Source organism: Manis javanica, chromosome 11 (genome assembly GCF_040802235.1).
Source record: "Manis javanica isolate MJ-LG chromosome 11, MJ_LKY, whole genome shotgun sequence".
In the NCBI taxonomy this organism is placed as follows: domain Eukaryota; kingdom Metazoa; phylum Chordata; class Mammalia; order Pholidota; family Manidae; genus Manis; species Manis javanica.
The window spans coordinates 34,521,724-34,535,997 of record NC_133166.1 but is presented as its reverse complement, the minus strand read 5'-3'; the positions used below and the strand labels follow the sequence as shown (position 1 = coordinate 34,535,997).

General features: G+C 40.9%; 1 protein-coding gene across 1 annotated transcript in view; it reads right to left on the bottom strand.

Annotated features, from left to right (window-relative positions):
• Positions 1-14,274, bottom strand: part of SPON1 (spondin 1) — a 276,360-nt gene that overhangs the window by 196,701 nt on the left and 65,385 nt on the right. The gene's annotated exons all lie outside the window — the stretch shown is intronic.

The window sequence follows — 14,274 nt, the reverse complement described above, 5'->3', positions numbered from 1 at the left end:
GCTGTATATATTTACAACTAATTCAAGCCTACTTTCAAATAATTCTATACTGTTTTACAAATAGTGCAAGTACCTTATAATAACAAAATATTCCTAATGCCTTCCTCCTGTCTCTTGCATCATTGCTGTCATTCATTTCACTTACACACATGCATACATATGCATACAGACGTAAGCACATATAATCTAATATGTTGTTGGTATTATTTTGAAATGTTTTTCTTCTTCAATGCTCTTCCTTTCTTTACAAAGTTCTGAGTTTCTGACCTATATTATTTTTCTCCTTTCCTGTAAGACAGGTCTACTTATAACAAATTCCCTCAGTTTTGGTTTGAGTAAATGTTTCTCCTTCACTTTTGAAGAATAATTTCACAGGGTAAGAATTCTACATTGGTGGGGTATTTTTTTCTCAGCACTTTAAATATTTCACTCTATTCTCTTCTTGTTTACATGGTTTTGAGAAAATTGGATTAATTCTTATCTTTGTTCTTCTATGGGTAAGGCTTTTTTCTTAACTCTGGCTTCTTTCAGGGCTTTTTCTTTATCTTTGATTTTCCGTAGTTTAAAAATTATATGCTAGGGGATAGTTTTTGGCTTTTATATGAGTTTGTTTTGGCATTATTCTCTCTTGGTATTTTCTGAGCTTCCTGGATCTGAGGTTTGTTGTCTGATATTACTTCAGGGAAATTCTCAGTCACTATTGTTTCAAACATTTCTTCTGTTCTTTTTATCTTTCATTTTCCTGGTATTCCCATTATACATAAGCAATGCCTTATGTAGTTGTCCTATAGTCCTTGGATATTCTGTTCTGTTTTCTTTAATCTCTTTTGTCTTTGCTTTTCAGTTTTAGTTTGTTGATGTATCTTTAAGCTCAGAGATTCCTTAACTGTGTAAAGCTGCTAATAAGTTGATCAAATACACTCTTCATTTGTTACAAGAGTTTTTCTCTCTAGCATTTCTGGTGTTTTGTTTTCCTTAGGATTTCAATCTCTGCTTATAGTGCCCATCTGTTCTTGCATGATGTCTACTTTATCCATTAAAGCCCTTAGCGTATTAATCATAGCTATTTTAAATTCCTAGTCTGTTAATTCCAACATCCCTGCCATATCTGGACCTGTTGCCTTTTCTAATTGTGTATTTTGCCTTTTGGAATGTCAACTTTTTTTAAAAGGTGGACATGATGTTCTGGGTAAAAGGAACTAAGGCAAATAGGACTTTAGTAATGTAGTGTTAAGGTATAAGGGGGAGGGGAAGTGTTCTATAATCCTGTGATTAGGTCTCAGTCTTCTGGTGACTTTTACCCCAGAATTAGGAAATCACATGTGCTGCTCAGTCCCCCACCTCTGCTTAGGTGTGACTGGATGTCTGGAGTTGTATATTCCCTACCCCCAGGTAGACTAGACTGTGATAAAACTCCAGCAGTTTAGGCTCTGATAAAATCATTTCTCCTCAGGGCAGGCCTTGTTAAGAACAGAGTGCTCTGGTGTATTTCAAAATGATTCCTTTTCAGATTTTGGGAAGATGCAGAATAGGAGGTTATTGTGATCACCTCTTCTCACATACACACTGATAAAAAAACTATATCTAATACAACTAACTCTGAAAATGACCTGAAGACTGGCAGAACAGACCATTTACAGTTAACAAAAAAGAAGACCACATTAAGAAGGGTGAAGGGGCAGAACTACAATTGATTGGGATCTAAGCCCTTCCTCTATCCCAACCCATAAGTGTGGGTTGAGAAATTGAGAGAGGAGATAAATGCCTGGAAACCTGGCACAGCAGGCCCTGGGGATCTACTCCAGGAAGACAAGTACCCGTAATATCAGGCTTTGAAAATAACAGGGCTTAATGCCAGGGAGAGTTGGAGGGCTAAGGGAGACCCTAGTCTCCGCTTGTGGAAGACCAGTGTGCTGAGTCCATTGGTTTGAGACCCAACACAGCAGCAATTTGAAAGGAGATTTATTAACTTCAGGAAATGTGCCAGAGGGATGGGGTCTATGGGTGTTCTCTCTTGGGGAGAAAGGGCTGGAAGTTGCCAGTTTTCAGCCTAGCTGGCCAGATGCTTGCAGGAACCAGTACTGAAAGTCTCCATCTGCCCTGTTTGCTCTGCCCTGGTATTTCCCTCCAGACTTGCCCCACCCAATATGCCCAGCCCTGCATAATCACATCAACCATTGCTGGCAGCCAGGCTGAAGGCTGGCCCTGCCCATAGTGTACCAACAAGGGAGCTGCCAAGTCTTTAAGCTGTATCAGTGAGTCACACAAACCAAGACAAAGCAGCAGCACAATCTGCCTTTACTGGCAGCTAGGCTGAGGACTGGCTCTGCTCACCAGCCCACCAATAGCAGTTGTGGCTCTGCCACAACAGGAGGGTGCACAGAGCCCACACAGGGGACACTGCTGGAGCACCTGGCTCTGGTGAGCAAGAGGTTTTATGCTTCTGGGCACCACAGGATGCCTACTATATAAAACTACTGCTTTCAAGACCAGGAGACGTAGCTGATCTAATACATAAGAACAAATTCAGAGAACAAGACAAAATGAGAAGGCAGAGGAAAATGTTCCAAATAAAAGAACAAGACAAAACAGAAAAAGTGATAAACAAAACAGGCATAATCAATCTACCTGATAAGGAATCTAAAGTAATAATCATACAGATACTTACTAGACTGGAAGAAGAACAGATATACTCAGGGAGGACTTCAACAGATATAGAAAATACAAAAAGAACCAGTCAGTGCTGAAGAATACAATAACTGAAATTAAAAATACAATAGAGGGACTTAATAGCAGATTAGAAGATGCAGAATGGTTCAGTGATCTGAAAGATTTGAGCAACAGAAAGAAAAAACAATCTTAAACAATGGGAAGATGCTAAGAGATCTCTGTGACAACCTCAAAGGGAACAACATTCACACCATAAGAGTTCCAGGAGGAGAAAAGAGAGAGAAAGGAACAGAAAACCTATTTGAAGAAGTAATAGCTGAAAACTTCCCCAGTCTGGGGAAAGAAATAGACATCCAAGTCCTGGAATCAGAGAGTCCCTAACAAGATGAACCCAAGGAAGTCCATGCCAAGGTACATAGTAATTAAAATGGCAAGGATAAAAGATAGAGAACCTTAAAAGCAGTAAGGGAAAGACATATATTTACTTGCAAGGAAAACATCATAAGGCTATCAGCATATTTTTCAGCAAACTTTACAGCAAGGAGTGACATGATATATTCAAAGTGCTGAAAGGAAAAAAAAAAAACCCTACAACCAAGAATACTCTACCCAACAAGGTTATCATTCAGAATTGAAGGAGAGATAAAGAACTTTCCAGGTAAACAAATATTAAAGAATTAATCACCACTAAACTGGCCTTAGAAGATATGTTAAAGGGACTTCTTTAAATTGAATTTTTTTTTCACTAGTGAAAACAAACCTACAGTAAAATAGTAGACCAATCACTCACAAAGCAAGTATGAAATTCAAAAGACAAAAGTAGTAAAATCAATTATACACAAAAATCAGTCAAGGGAAACACAAAATAAAAAGATATAAATTATGACATTGTATACATAAAACATGGTGAGGGAAATAATTTTTAAAAAGTAGTGCTTTTAGAATGTGTTCAAACTTAAGTGACTGTCAACCTAATATAGACTGCTATATATATGTGTGTGCATCATATGATGCTATATATGAAGCTCATGGTAACCACAAACCAAAAACCTATAATAGAGGACAAAAAAAAAAAGAAAGAGAAAGGAATCCAGGCATAACATTAAAGAGAGGCATCAAATCACAAGTGAAAAGAGCAAGAGAAGAAGGAACAGGGAAGAACTATACAAACAACCAGAAAACAATTAAGAAAATGACAGTAAGTACATTCCTATTAATAATTACTTTAAATGTAAATGGACTAAATGTTCCAATCAAAAGACATAGGGTAGCTGAATGGATTAAAAAAAAGACCTATCTATATGTCAAGTGCATATTCAATGTTTTCCAAAATAGATCACGTTAGGTCACAAAACAGGTCTTCATAAATTTAAGAAGACTGAAATCATATCAAGCACCTTTTCCAACTACAACAGTATGAAGCTAGAAATCAATCATAAGAGAAAAAAAAACTGAAAAAAATAAACATATGGAGGCCAAATATATGCTACTAAAAAAAAAAATCAGTGGATCAATGAACAAATCAAAGAGGAATAAAAAATATATGGAGTCAAATGAAGAAAGAAATGTTCCAAATCTGTGGAATGCAGCAAAAATATTTCCAAGGGGGACGTTTATAGCAATACAGGCCTACCTCAAGAAACAAGAACAATCTCAATCAATCTAACTTTACAATTAAAGGAACTAGAAAAAGAACAAATAAAGCCCAAAGTTGGTAGTAGGAAGGACACAATAAGGATAAGAGCAGATATAAATGAAACAGAGACTAAGAAAACAATAGAAAAAAATCAATGCAACCAAGAACTGGTTCTTTAAAAAGATAAAATTCACAAACCTTTAACCAGATTCATCAAGAAAAAAAGAAAGGACACAATAAACAAAATAAGAAATAAAAGAGAAGTTATAAACAACACCCCAGAAATTCAAAGGATTAGAAGAGAATTCTATGAAAAATTACATGCTAATAAATTAGATGACTTAGAAGAAATGGATAAATTCTTAGAAACATGCACCCAGGAAGAAACAGAAAATCTGAACAGACCAATTACTGGTAATTAAATTGAATTGGTAATCAAAAACTCCCAACAAACAAAAGTCCAAGTATTCACTACGTCCTTGACTTCACCAAGCATTTGGATTCTACCAAACAGTTAAGGAGATCTAGTACCTATCCTCATTAAATTACTCCAAAAAAATAGAAAAGAAGAGAATACTTCCAAACTCATTCTATGAGGCCATCATTACCCTGATACCCAAGTCACTGATTTGAGAAGATATATGCACTACTCTGTTTGTTGCAACATCATTTACAATAGCCAAGATATAGGAAGCAACCCAAGTGTCCATCAATGGATGGATGGATAAAGAAGTGGTACATATATATACTGGAATATTACTCAGCCATAAAAAGAATGAAATATTGCCATTTGCAACATGTATGGGCCCAATGGGTATTATGCTAAGTGATATAAACCAGGTAGAGAAAGCAAATACCATATGATTTCACTTATATATAGAGTCTAAAAGAGACAAAACAAATGAACAAAAAGAAATAGACTCAGACACAGAGAAGAGAGTGTTGATTACCATAGAGGAGGGAAGGATGGAGGGGTCACTGAAATAGGTGAAAAGGATAAAGAGGCACAAAATTCCAATTATAGTATAAATTAGTCAGGGGGGTGAAAGAACAGCATAGGGAACACACTGACTAGTATTGTAGTATCTTTGTATGTTGAGAGATGGTAACTACACTTACTGTGGTGAGCATTTACTATAGTAGGTAACTGCAGAATCACTATTTTGTATACCTGAAACCACTATAGTACTGCATATGAACTGTACTTCAATAAGATTAAATTAAATTATAAAAAAATAAATCAATAAAAGGGTCCTTTCTTCCTCATCCTGCCAGAAGCACAAGGGTTTTTTTCCCTCAGATATTTACTATGAGAACCTAGTAGAGCTCCAGTAGGGAAAACTCACAGTTATCCACACTGAGCATCAGTCAATCTATCAATTATAGTTTAAGTTTCCCTATGCTGACACAATGAGGTCTCTGCTGTAGTATGTTGTGATTCCCTGTACCCCCCTGTATCAGTTTCCAAATTTGGGAACACTGGCTTGCTGTATGACCTCACTTGTCTGATGGATCTAAGAAGAACTGCTGATTTTTAGTTTGCTCAGCTTTTTACTTGCTGTTAGGATGGAGTGGCGGCTTCCCAACTCCTTACTTGTGGGATGGGATGCTGGAAGACCATACTATCAGCTACTTTTAATGCTATTTAATCCATCTTTCCCCTACCCTTTGTGATGCCACCTCTCATCTACATCATAGAATAATGTAATGCATTATCCAAGCAAGACTGAAAAGGCTATAAATAACTGTTCTGGGACAAGAGGCAAAACTGAGATTTTCCTAGGCAAATGGGGGCATATGTCCAACCTAATCATATACTAAGTTCCCACACACTCCTGTTGAGAAGCAAGAATAAACATTTTTTATTTTTACTACACAGGATGCTTGTTCATTGTAGGAAAATCAGAAAACAGAGAAGGGAAAATTATGATGCAAGCATTACTCGTAATTCTACTACCCCCAAGATAGTTATTACTCTTTTGATGGTCATCTTTTCAAGTTACTTACATACACACACATATACACAACTCTAAAAAATAGGAGTATAGTGTCTTGTAACTTACTTTTTCACTTAACAGCATATCATGGACAATTTTATTTTCTACTCAATATGCATCTACATAAAATTTTTTATGATGCGTAACAGCCCATAATACAGAGAGTCCACATTTTACCTAACAAACCTCAGAATGTCAAAACATTTGGTTGTTTACCATTTTGGGCTAGTAAAGATCATCCTTTGTGGCTAAGTTTCACATTTTTTATTTTTCTGGGAGTGAAATTAATGTAGGTTATTATTGCTGGATCTGTCCAGGAAGAGATTTTGAACCACTTCAGTAAAATCCAAGAGAGAATCCAAAGAAAATATCCCAGTCATTAAATCACCTCTTTCTAGTTTCCCATGTGGGTTTTCTCAGTCTGAAAGTCATGAAAGGAAAGACAGCTGCTTTGTCTTTTATGAAGAAGCTTTCAATCCAGATTTTAAAAAATTAAATAAAGATTTTGCTTTTGTTGCTTTAAAAAGTTCACTATAGGAAAGTTTACAAAGAAAAAGGGAAAATTTCCTTCATTGTTTCAATAGTTTTGGCTTGTTTCCTTCTAGACTTTTCTCTATACTTTGAAATTTGTACGTACTTGTGTCCACATTGTGTATATAATGTTATGTCTTGTTTTTTCCGTTTACTCTCAGAACTTCTATATTTTTCCAGGTTTTTTCTAAATGCATCAGAAATATCTTTTGAATGTCTGCACAGGCTGCATTATCCAGTGTTGCCTTTGACAATGGTCCCTCTTCTAAGCTTTAAAGATTTAGGCCCAAACCTTGTCCTATTTCTCTACAAAATTCCTCACCTTCTAACCCCTGTGTCCCCCTGTCAGTTACTAGGTCCCTTTCTGTACTAGCATCTCTTCTAACAGATTGTTATTTTCATGTTATTCATCTTTTTCACCCTTTCCGCCATAATTTCTCTTTCCCAGGGTGTGCTGTCCACCTCCCAGACCTGGGAAACATGTGAAAACCTGGGGGAGGAGCAGCGTAGAGGTGGCATGAGCATTATAGGTGGCCCCTCAGTCACCTTGCCCTAGGCACATGGCCTCCAATCCACTGAGGTCAAATCCCAAAGGCTAATGGATTCAATTCCCCACTCCATGCTCTATAGGTCATCTCACCTTTGAGAGCAAACATAGGTCAGGCTCGGGGACAGGGCTGAACCATGCACATGGGCATGCTGAGCAGGCTCATAACCTGGCCTCCCTTCAAAATGATATTCTCTGAATATTAGCCCAACATTCCTCTGGAGAGGCTTAACACCTTCTGTGCAGGAGGAGGCAGGGAGGATGGCTGGCTCAGCACTATCTCCCTCTTTATCACCCTGAGCAGTTCAGGTCCTGGCCCTGAACCTGCACACCTCACCCAGCAACTAAGAGACCTGGAAGGCAGCCTGGACACCACCTCTTGTCACTTAAGTGCTCCTGGGGTTTGCCCCCCCTCCCCAAGAGGCAATAGGGAAGGGCCTAGGAGAGCCTTGTAGCCTATTTATTGGTGGTATGACTCTGGCATTAACCTTTCTGGAAGGACTCTTTTTATCCCTAAAATGGGGGATAATAATAGTACTGACTACAATGGGCTGGAAGGGTACAGATGAGTCAATATACGTAAAACAGAAAAAGTTCCTAGCACAAAATTATCACTATGTATATTATAATCATGGTCTGTTATTTATAATAATAAGTATCATTATTATCATCATTCTCATGTTGTGCTTGCTCTTAATCATCCTGGTAAAGGCCATTTTCTCCATGTCGTTACATTGTCAGCAATATTTTAGTGCTTCGTACAGACTGGTATCCTGGCACCAGCCCAACTGGTCTGCACCTGAATCCAGCTTGGCTTGGCAGTGGACAGGCTCCACTGGAATTTGGGGGAACTGGTAATTTACCAGAGGTGGTTCATCCTCAAAAGAAAAAGAGATAGCCCCTTTCAAAGAACCAGTAAGAAGGGGAAGAATTCTTTCAACCGAGTGCAATACACCTCCTGGGGTCCTGAGAGGCAGCATGGAACAGCAGAAAGAAGATGATGTGTAGGTTTTGGAACCACTGACCTGAGTCTGATTTCTGTCTTAGTCACTGACTGACCTTGAAAAAAACCCACCTCTCTGTGTCTCAGTGTCCTTATTTGTACAATGGCTGTGTTGTGCTGGTGGAAACAGCAGCTTTGGGTCCAGGAACTAGCAAGGCATCTGAAACAGGGAGCTGCCCCATGGCTGTGATTTCCTTTGTGCTCTTAAAGTGACCATCAGAAAATGGGCCCTGACAGCACCCTCAGTGCCCAGAGCCTAGTAGGTAGATGCACATGTGTGAACAATGGGAAATCCAAGGCATCCCAGAATGTTTATTGAGTCCATTACTCTATGTTCTTGCTAACACTTCATATCCACTACTTCACATAATAATTCCAATAATACTGTGAAGTGGGAATGATTCCCATTTTACAGATTGAGAAACAGGGAGTAGGAAGTGGGAAGCCTGGGCTCACATCCCTCAGGACCCTGAAGCTGGTGCTTGTAGCCACTGGACCTAACTCACTGTCTCTTCATCTTCCACTTGGGAAGCTGGTATCAGTTTTGACTTCATGCTAGAAAAATCATTCAGATAAATAGGTTTAAACAGAAAGAACCATATAATTGGGGAACATTATAGTAGGCAGTTTAATGACTAGAAAATAAATCAGCCTTTTAAGTTTTATATTACAATATAGTTGAAATGCTTAATAATTATTGCCAGAGAATGGTATAATGCAGTACTAAAAACGAGTAATTGAAAAGCCCATCAAGGCAGATGAAGCATCTTCTCACTGAATTGCTCTTGAATACTTTCCCTACTTATTTCATTCAGATTTATGATCAGTTTAGCAAAATGGACGTCTCTTTATCCTGCTCCACCTGTAGTTATTCAGGAAGCCTCTCTATATTGTGCTAACACCTCTGGGATGGACAAACGAATGCCCCTTGTACGCTAATGGGACCTTCAATGGTTTGACTTCATTTAGCAAAGGACAAAGTTAGGAGCAAAAACTCAGTTTGCTGAGGACCCTCCATGTGCCAGTCATTGTGCTGGGGTTTATATGTATTAACTATATTGGCTCATGAAAAGTCGGTAACCATCCTTAGAGGGGATTCTGTTTCCCATCTCACCGAAGAAACGGAGGCTCAGAGAAATGGTGTCACTTAATCAGATTCATCAGGCTCATAGTGAACTCACACTAGGCAGTCTTTCCACTATATTACCAGCCTCCAGAAAGACCCTGTGTGCCCAGAGAAAGCTCAGATATTTGGAAAGAGGATTCTAGTAAGGTCAGATGCAGAAAAAAACTGATCCCAACCAGATTTTATTTGCAGCTCTGGCTCTTTAAACATCTGAGCTGATCTTCCACCCCCACCCTTTTGCCTCATTCCATCCTTCTTACACTGTCAGCACCTCCAGACTGAGAGGCATCCAGCCCTGGCTCCACAAGGGGTGCAGTTTCCCATGGCTTCAGCCTTCCCACCCTGCCCAGATCATCCCAGGCTGTGGGCTTTATCAGAGACACAAGCTTATCAGCTTGCCTCTCCTGAGAGCCTGTGGAGTGGGAGTTCTTGGCAAATTCAGTTCACTGGCAAGTGTGGACAGATGGCTGCCTAGATGAGCCAGCAACCTTTGTTTTCTGGTCTCACCCATATGTCAAAGTGGCCTAGAATGATGAAAAGTGGGGGAGGGGAGAGGAAGGAAAAGGATGGGGCTACCTTAAGGAGGGACAGGAAAACTGTTTAATCTTTTTTACACTGCATTTGGAAGATAATAGATGGGGAGGACTCTCCAACTCTCCCCCACACTAGCAGAGGACCATGACATTTCCAGCAGAAGACAGATTCTTCTCCCCAATGCTCCAGTTTCCTTCCCCAGAATGCGTGGTTGTGCTCTGCTTAAGTCAGCAGACATCAGCAAGGGTCAAAACTCTGCTCCCCTCTCATCCACCCCCTCGCTTTGAGAATGAGCAAGGTTCTGCTGAGGGTTATTTCAGAAGAGGCACAAACAGGTCATTAAATGTCTTCTTTCTCCAGGACTTAAAACCATGTCAGGTTTCCCTCTGGTTTTAGTGTGAAAGCAGCTGACATTGGACACACACTTCCTGTATTTTACTGAATATGGCACACGTTTGCGAACTTTTCCACACCCTGGGAAAATGCCAAACTTTGATTTAGCTGTATTTTAAACACTAAGAATCTCTTACAAAAGGGGATTTGGGGGACTTGTGGTAACTCTTGGTGGCTGTTTGTCAAACATGTCCAATGGGTTTACCAGCTGGTGGGTACTGACCACTTGCATAACAAGTCAAGTATCTAAGGAGAGTGCCTTTTGTCTTTATGTGCTTGAAAGGGGAGGGTTGGCCGGAATATACTGACGAAATCATGCAGGAAAGAGTGCGTGGGGCTCTGCTTTGAAGTGAGGCAGGTGAGCTGGACCCTGTGGGGAGGGAGCCAAGGACCTGGCTCATGCCTTGCTGAGGGGTGGGAGATGTGAGAGGTTCATCAGCAGATGGGCGATGGAAAGAAGCTCTTCTAGGTAATAATTAGAAGCTAGAGGGTCAGCTCTTGTCCTATCACCACAGTGTATTGTAGGAGAAAGAATATTAATGAGAAGGGAGTGGAGCTGGGAAGAACAGTGAGAGAGAGAGAGCAACAAAGAAACAGCAGATTGAGTGCTCATCACTGGCCATGGACTGTGCTGTGTGTCTATTTGTTAGCCCTCCAACCTTCACAGTGATTGTCGGAGGGCCTCCAGCCTTCATTCTTCTTCTTATCAGGTTGGTTTCTACTTGTGGTCTCACTTTACCCATCCCTTCCTCTGGGAAGCCTTCCAGAAAGCGCAGAGCCTGGGCTGCCCTCTGCACCTGCCCTGGCACTGCCCTTATCACCCTGGATCCTTGCCCTTCAAGTGCTCCTTTGCCCCCTTGAACCTGAACATAGAGCCACCTGGGAGCTTTGTGAAAACTGCAATGCCTGGGCCCTACCCAGCCCAGCTGAATCAGAAGCTCTGGGGGTGGGGCCGGGTAGCAGGGCTTTCTGTAAAGGTGCTGGGTGATTCTGATGGACAGTTAGGATGACAACCATCCTGAGTCTAGTCCGCCCTATCTGCAAGCAGGGGCTGGGTCTACCTGCTTATTTTTGTGTCACTAGCACCTAGCACTCTACCCAGCCCATCACAGCCACTTAATTGATCTTTGTGGAGTGAATAAATGAATTAATTAAAATTGAAGAAGCATTACTATTCCCTTTCTAATGAAGAGGAAGCTGATTCACGGAGGCTGGCCCACAGTGGCAGAGTAGCTGGAAGAGGAGGAACTAGAGTGTAAGCTCCCCGGGGGCAGGGACTGTTTCTCTGCTCTCTGTGTTTCCTAGAGGTGGGTCTGAGGACGGGAGCTCAATGCTTGTGCACCGAAGAAATGACTGCCCCTGGTCTCTCGCACTTTGAAAATCAATCTCTTTCCACCGTATCTTGCTGTTGGCCCTGCCTCTACCATTATCTATGAGGCTTCACCAATATCACTTCTCTCTGGATCTGTTTCCTAAAATGAGGACAGTGGGTGAGATGGCCTCCAGAAGATTCCTTCCAGTTCCTATAATACAGCGGACTGCCCTGTCTTACTGACATTATTATATTTAAGGATGTAAATCCAGCCAGGATGCCAGCACCTTCCACACAGCGACACCTTCCTATTGGTCAGCAAGTCCCCAAATAACTCTTTCCATCTTTTCCCACAGTCTCTTCCCTCCTTCCCACCTCTCTTTACTTTTGCCCGCCTTTGGCAAATGTTTCCAGTAGGCAGGCTGTGGTCAGCAAGAGCTGGTCTTCATCTCCTGGTCAGCCCTTGCTCCAAAGAGCAAATCCAGAGCTGATAAATGTGGTTACTAATTTATCATCCCCCACATTCAGTTCAAGAGAAAAGCATCACTTTGTTGATGTCATAGCAGAAAGGAAGAAAGGAACTCATGTTTGTTAAATGTCTACTACCCGCTTGCACTTCATTATATTATCTTATTTAGGCCTCACCTCTGACTGCCTGTCAGTTGTGTTTCCACAATATTTCTCTCCAGCAACCTAGGGCACCCAAATGCCATAAATCACAGCATCAGTGTCCTAACTTATCTCTCTGCTTCCATACTAACCCCTATAATCCAATCTTCCCACTGAAGCCAGAATGCATATTTGAAATAGTAAATCAAATCACCTCACTTCCCTGTTTACAGGCTTCCAGTGCTTTCACTGCACTTAAATCCAAACTTTATAATGCCAGCTGGCGATTCCCCACCTGATCTAGCCCCTGCCAACTTCTCGGCCATCATCTCCTGCCCCTCTTAATCTTATCCACTGTGCTCCCATCTCATGAACAGGCTCCATGCCAAGGACTTTGGTTGTTTCCATCCTACATGATCCCACCCATGGCTCTCAAAGAGTTAGAAAGGAGAAGAAGGAGGAACAACTTTAGATCTGCTTGAGGCTCCTGTGACAGCTGGTGTTTCAGGTGAGCCAACAAGATCCTGCTTTTGGCTTGGCTCTGCACCTGTTTGCTCGGTGCACTGCTGCAGGAAAGGTAGACAAGCAACTCACAGCATTCCATGGATAAAGTCAAATGCATATGCAAAATGTGGCCACAAACCAAATGCTACCTCCTCTGCACCTATTGAAATATTTCAGTAATCTATAACTCAGTTTCTTGATGGTCAGGGAACAAGTGTTTGGGAAAAAGAAACTAGAATTTATTGAGCTATGTGCCAGACCTTTAAACATGATTTTGTTTACTTAGCAGAACAACCCTAAAATGGGTATTATGATCCTATGTTACAGAGAAGGAAACAGAGGTTCAGGGGAGTTAGCGATTTCCCGAGGAACACACAGCTTTCATGATAGAGAGAGCCAATATTCTACCCACCTCTATCTGATCACAAATATCAGGCTCTCTCCTCTACCCACCATCTTCCTTTACTAAGCACATCCTGTGTTTTCCTAGCAAAAACCACCTAAGAGTAAACGACAATGCATGGGTAAGTAATGATTAAGATATGAAAGTGAGAAAAGGCTGTTTTTCAAGAGCACATTTGAAGTCTCTATTTACCTGTGCTAATTATAATATCTTAACAATAAGCTGCTGTTAAATATTCATTAACTTGGATCCTAAGGGCCTGTACTTGGGAGCTCAGTTGGCTGATGTACTGAATTTGTAATTGTACTTGAAAATAACCAAACATCTTTTCTCCCAAAGCATCCTACAGTTAAGGTCGGTAACCAATTCAAAATGACCCCCTGCTCAATTAGTGCTCTGCCTTTTTCTTTTATTGTTTGGAACTATAGAGTCAAACTTTAAACTCTGACACCTGCTGAGCCTCACATTGGGCGTCTTTCTGGATGTGCGTTGCCAAGAGAACAACCCTACTTTTAACAACAGAAACAACAATTGATGCCTGCACAAAAGACTTAAGGCCAATAGGAGATGTGGGTGAGTTGATTACATGCCTAGTTCCTTTGTTCCTTATACATCAAGGACATGGGGATCAGTGAACTTTAGAAATTCAAGTCATACTACATAAGAGAAAGGGGCTTTTTAGGGATTCAAAAAATGTTCTCCTACAATATCATTTATATTGGAAATATCCACACTGTTGGGTCCCTGGAGGAAGGAGCCAGCACCGGAGCAATAATTGGAAGACACGTACTCTGGGAGGAGCTTGGGGGACATGCTTAACTTTCCTGGGCCTTTGTTTTCTCATGTACAAATGATTCCATGGCACCAAGTCTCCTGTAGCTCCAAAATAGGTGGTTGTGGTCTCAGATTCAGCCTGTTCGGGAAGTGCTGAATGGAGCCATGGATAGGCTGCCAGGGTTTTTGGGCCTGTTTTCCTCTCATGCTGTCCAGGTCCCAGGAAATAGCATCC